The sequence below is a fragment of the Vulpes vulpes genome, chromosome 16 (genome assembly GCF_048418805.1).
Source record: "Vulpes vulpes isolate BD-2025 chromosome 16, VulVul3, whole genome shotgun sequence".
In the NCBI taxonomy this organism is placed as follows: Eukaryota; Metazoa; Chordata; class Mammalia; order Carnivora; family Canidae; genus Vulpes; species Vulpes vulpes.
The window spans coordinates 49,224,793-49,233,542 of record NC_132795.1 but is presented as its reverse complement, the minus strand read 5'-3'; the positions used below and the strand labels follow the sequence as shown (position 1 = coordinate 49,233,542).

General features: G+C 57.7%; 1 pseudogene; it reads right to left on the bottom strand.

The window, feature by feature from the left end:
* Positions 1–234: 234 nt before the first annotated feature.
* Positions 235–1,303, bottom strand: LOC112935874 (glyceraldehyde-3-phosphate dehydrogenase-like; annotated as a pseudogene).
* Positions 1,304–8,750: the final 7,447 nt, after the last annotated feature.

Here is an 8,750-nt window from a genome sequence, read left to right as displayed (position 1 = left end):
TGGGCACGCATGTCCTAGCCTCTAGCTGCTGGGGCTTACATTTGCTCAGCTACCCCTGCAATGCACTGGCTTCAGGTTCCTGGGTCCTTTTCTTTCAATATTGACTATATTTGTAGCTTTTTTTTTTTTTAAGCTGGGCACAGTATACTTTATTAATGGTACCTGACAAGGTAGGGCTCCCCAAGTCCCTCCCCTTCCTTGGGGTCTAGGATGTAAATTGGAGGTCAGGAGATTCTCAGTGTGCTGGGGGATTAAGTTGGGGCAGGGACTCCCCAGCAGCTTAGGGCCTCTCTCTTCCTCTTGTTCTTGCTGGGGCTGGTGGTCCAGGAGGCTCTTACTCCTTGGAGGCCATGTGGATCATGAGGTCCACCACCCAGTTGCTGTAGCCAAATTCATTGTCATACCAGGAAATGAGCTTGACAAAGTGGTCATTGAGGGCAATGCCAGCCCCGGCATTGAAGGTGGAAGAGTGGGTGTCAGTGTTGAAGTTGCAGGAGACAACCTGGTCCTCAGTGTAGCCCAGGATGCTCTTAAGGGGGCCCTCCGATGCCTGCTTCACCACCTTTTTGATGTTGTCATATTTGGCAGCTTTCTCCAGGTGGTAGATCAGATCCACAAGTGACACATTGGGGGTGGGGTCACAGAAGGCCATGCCAGTGAGCTTCCTGTTCAGCTCAGGGATGACCTTGCCCACAGCCTTGGTGGCGCTGGTGGAAGCAGGGATGATGTTCTGGGCAGCCCCTTGGCCGTCACGCCACAGCTTCCCAGAGGGGCCGTCCACGGTCTTCTGGGTGGCAGTGACGGCATGGATGGTGGTCATGAGGCCCTCCACGATGCCGAAGTGGTCATGGATGACTTTGGCCAGAGGAGCCAAGCAGTTGGTGGTGCAGGAGGCATTGCTGACAATCTTGAGGGAGTTGTCATACTTCTTGTGGTTCACACCCATCACAAACATGGGGGCATCAGCAGAAGGAGCAGAGATGATGACCCTCTTGGCCCTGCCCTTCAAGTGAGCCCCAGCCTTCTCCATGGTGGTGAAGACTCCAGTGGATTCCACAACATACTCAGCACCAGCATCACCCCATTTGATGTTAGTGGGATCTCGTTCCCGAAGATGGAGATGGACTTCCCATTGATGGCAAGTTTCCCATTCTCAGCCTTGACCGTGCCGTGGAATTTGCCGTGGGTAGAATCATACTGGAACATGTACACCATGAAGTTGAGGTCAATGAAGGGGTCATTGATGGCGACAATATCCACTTTGCCAGAGTTAAAAGCAGCCCTCGTGACCAGGGGCCCAATCCTGAATGGCCAAATATGTTCATTCTGACCTTCACCATCATGTCTCGGGGACACGGCTGGCACTGCACCAGAAGACGCGGCTGTCTGTTGAACAGGGAGGAGCAGAGAGCCATAACTTTTAAAAATTAAGCTTTACCCAGGTTTTCTTTGTTTTGTACTGGGGGAGCAAGGGAGCTGCCCGGGTCAGCACTTCCTGCTCACCTAATTGTTTACCTGCCCCCTGAGAGTCAAACCCCACAAGGACAGGGACCATTCACATCCTACTTACTGTCATCCTTGGTGTCTAGGACAGTGCCCAGGACATGGAGAGTTTCATCAGATATTTGCCAATTGATTCAGTAAATGAGAATTTTAAAAAAGGTAGAAAGGGACGAGCAGAGGGTGGCCAATGGCTGCTGTGTCATGACCCTGCTCCTCCGTCCTTCCCATCACTTGGGCTGTCACAGAATGGTTTGTGCAGCAGTTGGGAAAGGATTGGAAAAATGCCATGAGGAACGAAGGGGTTTTTTTTCCCTTCTTTCCAGGGGCTAGCCTGGGGTGTTTCTACTTGTTATCGTGGGAGCCAGAGCAAACCCTGACCCCCGTGGAGTGGTTCCCACTGCCATGGATGAGGGACGTGCAGATGGGTAATTACAACCTTGTTTGGTAAGGGCTCTGACAGAGGGGAGAGCGGGGAGTTAGAGACAGGAGGGAGGATGTGCCCAGGAAGAGTTCCTAGAGGAGGCGGCACCGTGACTTGAGTCGAGACAGATTCTGGGCATTTGTCAGGTGGTTACAGACAGGAGAGGACGGGAGAGGGCATCCCTGATGGGGACGTGACACATGGCAGGCTTTGCGGGTAAGAGCATGGGGTGTGTTCTAGGAATCATCAGGCTGGGCAGAGTTTTAATATTTTCAGGCCATGCAAGTCTCCCTTTCCACACGTAGGTATTAATTTTCTCAGATTAGGGACACCTGGGTGGCTCAGCAGTGGAGTGTCTGCCTTTGACCCAGGGTGTGATCTTGGAGTCCTGGGATTGAGTCCCGCATCGGGCTCCCCGCAGGGAGCCTGCTTCTCCCTCTGCCTGTGTCTCTGCCTCTCCCTGTGTTTCTCATGAATAAATAAATTAAAAATCTTTAAAAATTTTTTTCTCAGATTACTCTCATTCAACCTCTTTAAAAAATGCAAACTCTCTTTTCAGAAGGGCTGCATTTGCTCCGTGTCCAGCATGAAGAGAAGGGGAGTGACTTACGAGGCCAGGTTCATGAGGAGAAGATGGATGGTTTCCAGGTGTCCCTAGAACTTTCTGGGCCGGCTCTGCCGCAGGCCACCCCCCCACCCCCGGGACATCTGTAGTGGAGGCTTTCGTGCAAGTGGTCCTTGGGGTCTGAGAGGATGAAGCTGGCTCCGGGCAGACACGGGCCCCATCTCAGCCTGGTCCCGTGGTGCTCGGTGGCCAAGAGCCGTGGTCAGCCCCCTTCGGGGGGCTAAAAAGGTCCTCTATTTGATGGGTTTTTTTAAAAGACTTTATTTATTTATTCATGAGAGACGCAGAGAGAGAGGCAGAGACACAGGCAGAGGGAGAAGCAGGTTCCACGCAGGGAGCCCGACTTGGGACTCGATCCTGGGTCTCCAGGATCAGGCCCTGGGCCGAAGGCAGGCGCTAAACCACTGAGCCATTGGGGCTGCCCGACGGGGTTGTTTTAAATGCCACGGAGCACATGGACGGCACTGGCTACATCTAAGTTTTTGTGTTATTATCACTGATATAGTTTGAACCGAGTTTCTCTTCTTTCCCATCCTTGACCTGTTAACATTTTATTTAATTTTATTGACACCTGTCTGTGAGGGTCCAGGGAGAGGCCACTGGCCGGGTCTCCCCTCTCCAGGGGCTCTCAGGGCAGATGAGGTGGCTGCACTTTCAGCAGCTGTGGAGCCCCTGCCCGGGGGTGGGGGGCGCCCACCATCCTGCCCACGGGGAGGACGTGGTGAGGACCGCCAGGTAATCCAGCCCGTGCACCACTTATTAACTTTGACTTGTAAATTAAAACACCCAGTGGTACAATTAGGGATGAGCGAAGGGAAATGAGAATCTGCCTTTCTTTTTCCCAGCCTCGAGTCAGAACCCCGACAACCCTAAATAAAAGTTGAAAAAATTCAATTACTATGCAGATGGATTTTACTTATCTCCCTCTTCTGTCATTTTCCTTCTAAATCCAACGTGAGGAGCCTCGGCTGCACCTTGGGAGGGACTTTCGGCCCATGTCTGAGATGAGCCACCCCTGGTCCCCAGGGCGCCCCAAGCTGCGCCCATGCTCCCCGACCACACTCTGCGTCCCACTTTCTGCATCTCCGAGCCCGGCGGCCAGGATGTGCTTGGGCCTCGCTCGGGAGACTGACCCCCACCAAGCGCACCTGCACGAAGGCCGCTACCCTGCGAGTCCGGGGGCACCCAGATCCCGATGGATGCCGCCCTTCTGCAGTTGGTGCCAGTGTGCGCCTGGGCTTGGGCAGCAGATCGCCAAGGGGCTGGAACCAAGAGAAAGGGAGAAGAGCCTCTCCTCCAGGAAGCCCTCCCTGCGTCCCCGGTGGGATCAGACAGAGCCACCCCCTCTCCTTGCCTCACTCTGGTGCCCGCCTCGTGTCTTGTCCTGCGTGCGACTGCAGTTTTCCTCCCCTTGCCCTGTCTCAGACCTGCTGGGCAAAGGGTGGAGGTGCTGCCAGCTGAGGACCCTGTCCGACCGCGGAAGGGGTGGGTTTCTGGTCAGATGGGAGCCTGAGCTTCTCACTTCTTATTTCCCCAAAGTGACAGGAACGTTTGATCTGAAGTGTCGCTGCAGGGGCCGGGACTGGGGCCTCCTTTCCCACGCACCCCGCAAGGCGCTTAGAGCCCTTGGTGAGGCTGACAACCCTGGTGCCTGGGGGGTCGGTCTGGGGGAGGACCTGGTGGCCGTCACTGTCCCCGACGTGAGGACAGCCCTCTGCTTGGCTGGGGGAGCTCGCGCGTCTCTGAGCCGTGGTAGGTGGCGTCTGAGTCCCAGCTGAGGCCACTTGTCCCCTGCTCTGGTCCAGGGGCGGCTGGGACGCCCCCGTGATCCTGCTCCTGCGGGTCACCTCCAAGTGCTCACGGGCGCCCTGACAGGCTGGTGGCCTTTGTGGGACGTGCCGGATGCGCCCGGGCTCCCGCTTCTTGAACACGTGCAGAGAGTGAAAGTGCAAGGAGATCAGAAGTGGACGGAGGGGAGGGTTAGCTGCACAGTTCCCTGGGGAGCCGGTGACGGAAACGTGTGGGATGGACGGGAAGGGACACATCCCTGGAGGTGAGGGACACGCTGCTCTGTGGGGAGGAAGTGCCCAGGGTGTGATGGGAAGACGTGGGGCTGGCCGCGCTGGTGGGAGAGACCCACCTTCCCCACCCATCACATCCCACCGCTGCCCCGCCTCATTCATCCCACAAAAATTCAGGCATATTCTAGAAAATTGGGGCACGTTCCCACCCTCCTCCTGCTTTTTATTACTGTGCAGTGAGCGCTCAGCCTGTCTCACCTGCGTCCCCAGCACTTGTGTCTTCGCCCCGGAATGCCAGGCCCTGCGAGTGTCCCTGAGGCTCGCCCTGGCAGCAGGCAGGGATGGGGGCCTGTAGGTTGGGCCACAAGCTCGCCCATGGGTGACACTGGCAGGCGAGTGTCTGGAGCACCGCAGAGGGTCCTGTGGGATGCTTGTGCTCGCCTGTCTTCCCGTCGGCCCCCAGGCTGGCTCTGGCCCCCAGGAGCTCTCCACCCGCTGGGTCTCCTGGGTTTTCTCCAGGGACTCACAGGGACGAGACTCACGGGCCCCCAGGGGGCGTGAGATGATGTGTGAGGCACAGCCCTGTGCGTGGGGCCCAGGGGGGCCCACCAAGGCTCAGTGCGCCCCGCCGTGGGGCTCTGGGCTCTTCTGCTCTTGCATTCACTCCTGCGTGTCTGTGCTCGGGAGCTCCTCACCCGCTCTTGGTGCTCCCGCTGCTGTGCTCGCCCTCTGGGGCCCATCCTCCCGGGGTCTGAGCGCTGAGCCCGCTCCCGGGGCACCCCCGCCGCCTTCTCAAACCGCATGCTGTGTGGTCTTCACCGCACCTGCTCGTCTCTGGCCCGGCCGTCTGCGGGGAGGGTGCTTGCGGGCCTCTGCGGGTTCCTGGAAGGTGAGCTTTCTGGTGTGGCGCAAACCTTGGCCAGATCGGGTGCCACAGATCAACCACGTGATGGAATCTGACCAATGAAATGGCCCTGGACAGCTTAGAACGGCAGCTGTCCTGGGAGCACAGTGACCCAGCTCCACCTGCCCCCAGGGACCTGCTGTGGGGTTTGCATGGGCGCTGATGTCCACGTGGCCTGAGCAGGCCCAGATCAGTGCCCGAGCTGGCGGGTGCTGCTGGGAAGAGCCGGTCACTGCGCGCTCAGGAATCCTCGTGGCGCGGTCCCCACCACGGAGAGCTGCCTGCTGGACCTTCCCTGCACATCCTGGCTGGGGACCGCGGGCCTTCCAGCGGGAGGCTTCCTTCTCTTCCTCCTGTGTCCCGTATCTGTTAGCGCCTCCTTCCCAATCCCTCCCTACGTCACCCTGTCGCTCCTCCGCACCTGGGGCTCGCTCGCCTCTCACCTCCCATCCCCGGCCCACCTGGCTCTGCAGCGGCCTTTCCAGGGAACGTGGGGCGGGAGGCAGACTTGACATCAAGCAGAAGGCGCCCCGGGCTCGGCCCCCACACGCTCTTCCTCCACGTGATCGGGGCACTCAGGGTGCTTGCGAGGCTCCGGGACAGGTGGACCCACTGAACGCATGTCCCCTGTCCAGGCAGGACAGCCCGTGGGCCCTCTGCGTGGCCTGTGTGTGCATCTGCTCCTCCACCACACGCCCTGCTGTGGACAGGCCCCTGGGGCTGCCCTCAGAGCCCCTGTCCTTGTCCCCCGTATACCCGGGGTCATCCCTTCCCCGCACAGCTGCGGCCGTGCTGGCGGTGCCGCCTCCTCCAGGCAGAAACCACTTGGGGTGTGAGGTTTGTCTCCTTCGCTCTTTGTTACGTCACCAGACACGATCATGTCTGTGCCTCACGGGTCTGAACCGTGTAGTGTGAGTCAGTATTGATCACATGGTCTGTGGGACACTGTTAATGTGTTGTTCAGTTGTGTGATCACTCCCATGGTGTGTGTGTGTGTCTGTGATTACTCCTGGGATGTGTGTGTGTGATCACTCCCATGGTGTGTGTGTGTGTGTGTGTGTGTGTGTGAGATCACTCCCATGGGGGGTGTGTGTGTGTGTGTGTGATCACTCCCATGGATGTGTGTGTGTGTGTGTGATCACTCCCATGGTGTGTGTGTGTGTGTGTGTGTGAGATCACTCCCATGGGGTGTGTGTGTGTGTGTGTGTGTGAGATCACTCCCATGGGGGGTGTGTGTGTGTGTGAGATCACTCCCATGGGGGGGGTGTGTGTGTGTGAGATCACTCCCATGGGGGGTGTGTGTGTGTGTGAGATCACTCCCATGGGGGGTGTGTGTGTGTGTGAGATCACTCCCATGGGGTGTGTGTGTGTGTGTGTGTGAGATCACTCCCATGGGGGGTGTGTGTGTGTGTGTGAGATCACTCCCATGGGGGGTGTGTGTGATCACTCCCATGGGGTGTGTGTGTGTGTGTGAGATCACTCCCATGGGGTGTGTGTGTGTGTGTGTGTGTGTGTGTGTGAGATCACTCCCATGGGGGGTGTGTGTGTGTGTGAGATCACTCCCATGGGGGGTGTGTGTGTGTGTGTGAGATCACTCCCATGGGGGGTGTGTGTGATCACTCCCATGGGGTGTGTGTGTGTGTGTGAGATCACTCCCATGGGGTGTGTGTGTGTGTGTGTGTGTGTGTGAGATCACTCCCATGGGGGGTGTGTGTGTGTGTGAGATCACTCCCATGGGGTGTGTGTGTGTGTGTGTGAGATCACTCCCATGGGGTGTGTGTGTGTGTGTGTGAGATCACTCCCATGGGGGGTGTGTGTGTGATCACTCCATGGCTGGATGTTGTCACCTCCGCTCTGATGGCTGCTGTTATTACAAAGATCCTTCTAGCTCAGGTCTCAGCAGGTCTGGCATTTCTCCATCAGGCCTCGTTTATATTCTCACCCTGAGGTTTGGAAAAAATATCGAATCAATTGTTTTTAATTATGTCCATCTTGTATACGTTACCTCACGGGAGCGGCTCAATAACACTTTACAATCCAAATAGCTGTAGGAGCGTTGCTCAATACCCCAGAATGGAATACTAGAGTTTTCTTTCTGTTTAACTCGTAAACTATTCTTAAAAGTCCCATATCTTCCGGATTCAGTGGTTGCTCCCCCTTTATGGCCATGTTCATGGCCCTGTGCGTGGAGCGAAGCCCTAATAGTTGCTCACCGTGGTGTTCAGCTGGTTGCCTGCAGACCCGCTTGCACACAGATGGCTGGCTGTGGCCACTGGAAGCAAGGCAGCTGGTTGGGGTCTTCCCTCACCCACCTCCCCGCCGTGGGTCCCTGGGCTCTGGCCCAGTGTGTCTGAGCTCAGGCAGTTGTTTTGTGAAGGGACAAAGTGGGACTGACTGGGGTGTGGTGAGCAAACCCCCAATGAGCAGGCTTGGGCCAGCAATTAAGACAAGACATGGCTCGGTGGGCTTAGACACAGTGGGGACAAAACCCAGCTCGGCCTCCTAGTTGGGTGACCATGTGCAGGCCACCCCGGTTATCTGAGCTTGACCACCATTTGCAAAACTGGCAAAGTTAAAAAAAAAATCCTCATTCCTTAGGGCTGTGGATGGACAAGATAAAGGGACCCGCGTGCACTGTCACACACGACGTCAATGCACGGGGCCCCTCTGGGAGCTCACTATTGCTGGACTGGGCCGACTCCGGGGCCCGGAGAGACCATCTGTATCTTCAACTTTTTAGAATCGCTCTGTTGCCCAAATTCGCCAGGAGTTCCCTTGGACCTTGACTCTGTGAAACACAGTTCATGGCACCTGCCCGCGCAGGGGTGAGGATGCTGCTGGAGTCGGTGCCCCAGGGCGGGGGGCGGGGGGCGCCCCGAGGCCCAGGCCCTCCTCGCCCATCCCGGGAGAGCTCTTGCTGTCCTGTGTGAGGGCTGCCCCCGGGGGTCCTGCAGACACGGGGGTGGGGGACACACGCTCACTCCCAGGCTTCAGGATGCGGCCCCCGCTGGAGGCACACGCTCCACGACGGCCCCGGGAGGGCACTCTGTCCCTGGGAGCGCACTTCGCCAACAGCCTTGGCAGCTCCTGGAGACTGGTGGGCCAGGCTCTCATTTCAGGGATGAAAAATGCCTCCGCAGCTTATAAAAAGGCCCAGCAGACCCCTGCCGCGGGGGCCCGGTGTTCAAAGGGAAGAAGGATGCTTCCTGAGAGTGCCGGGCGCACACGCTGGCCTAAACCCCGCCGCTCCACATCCGTGCTTCCCAATAAGCACCG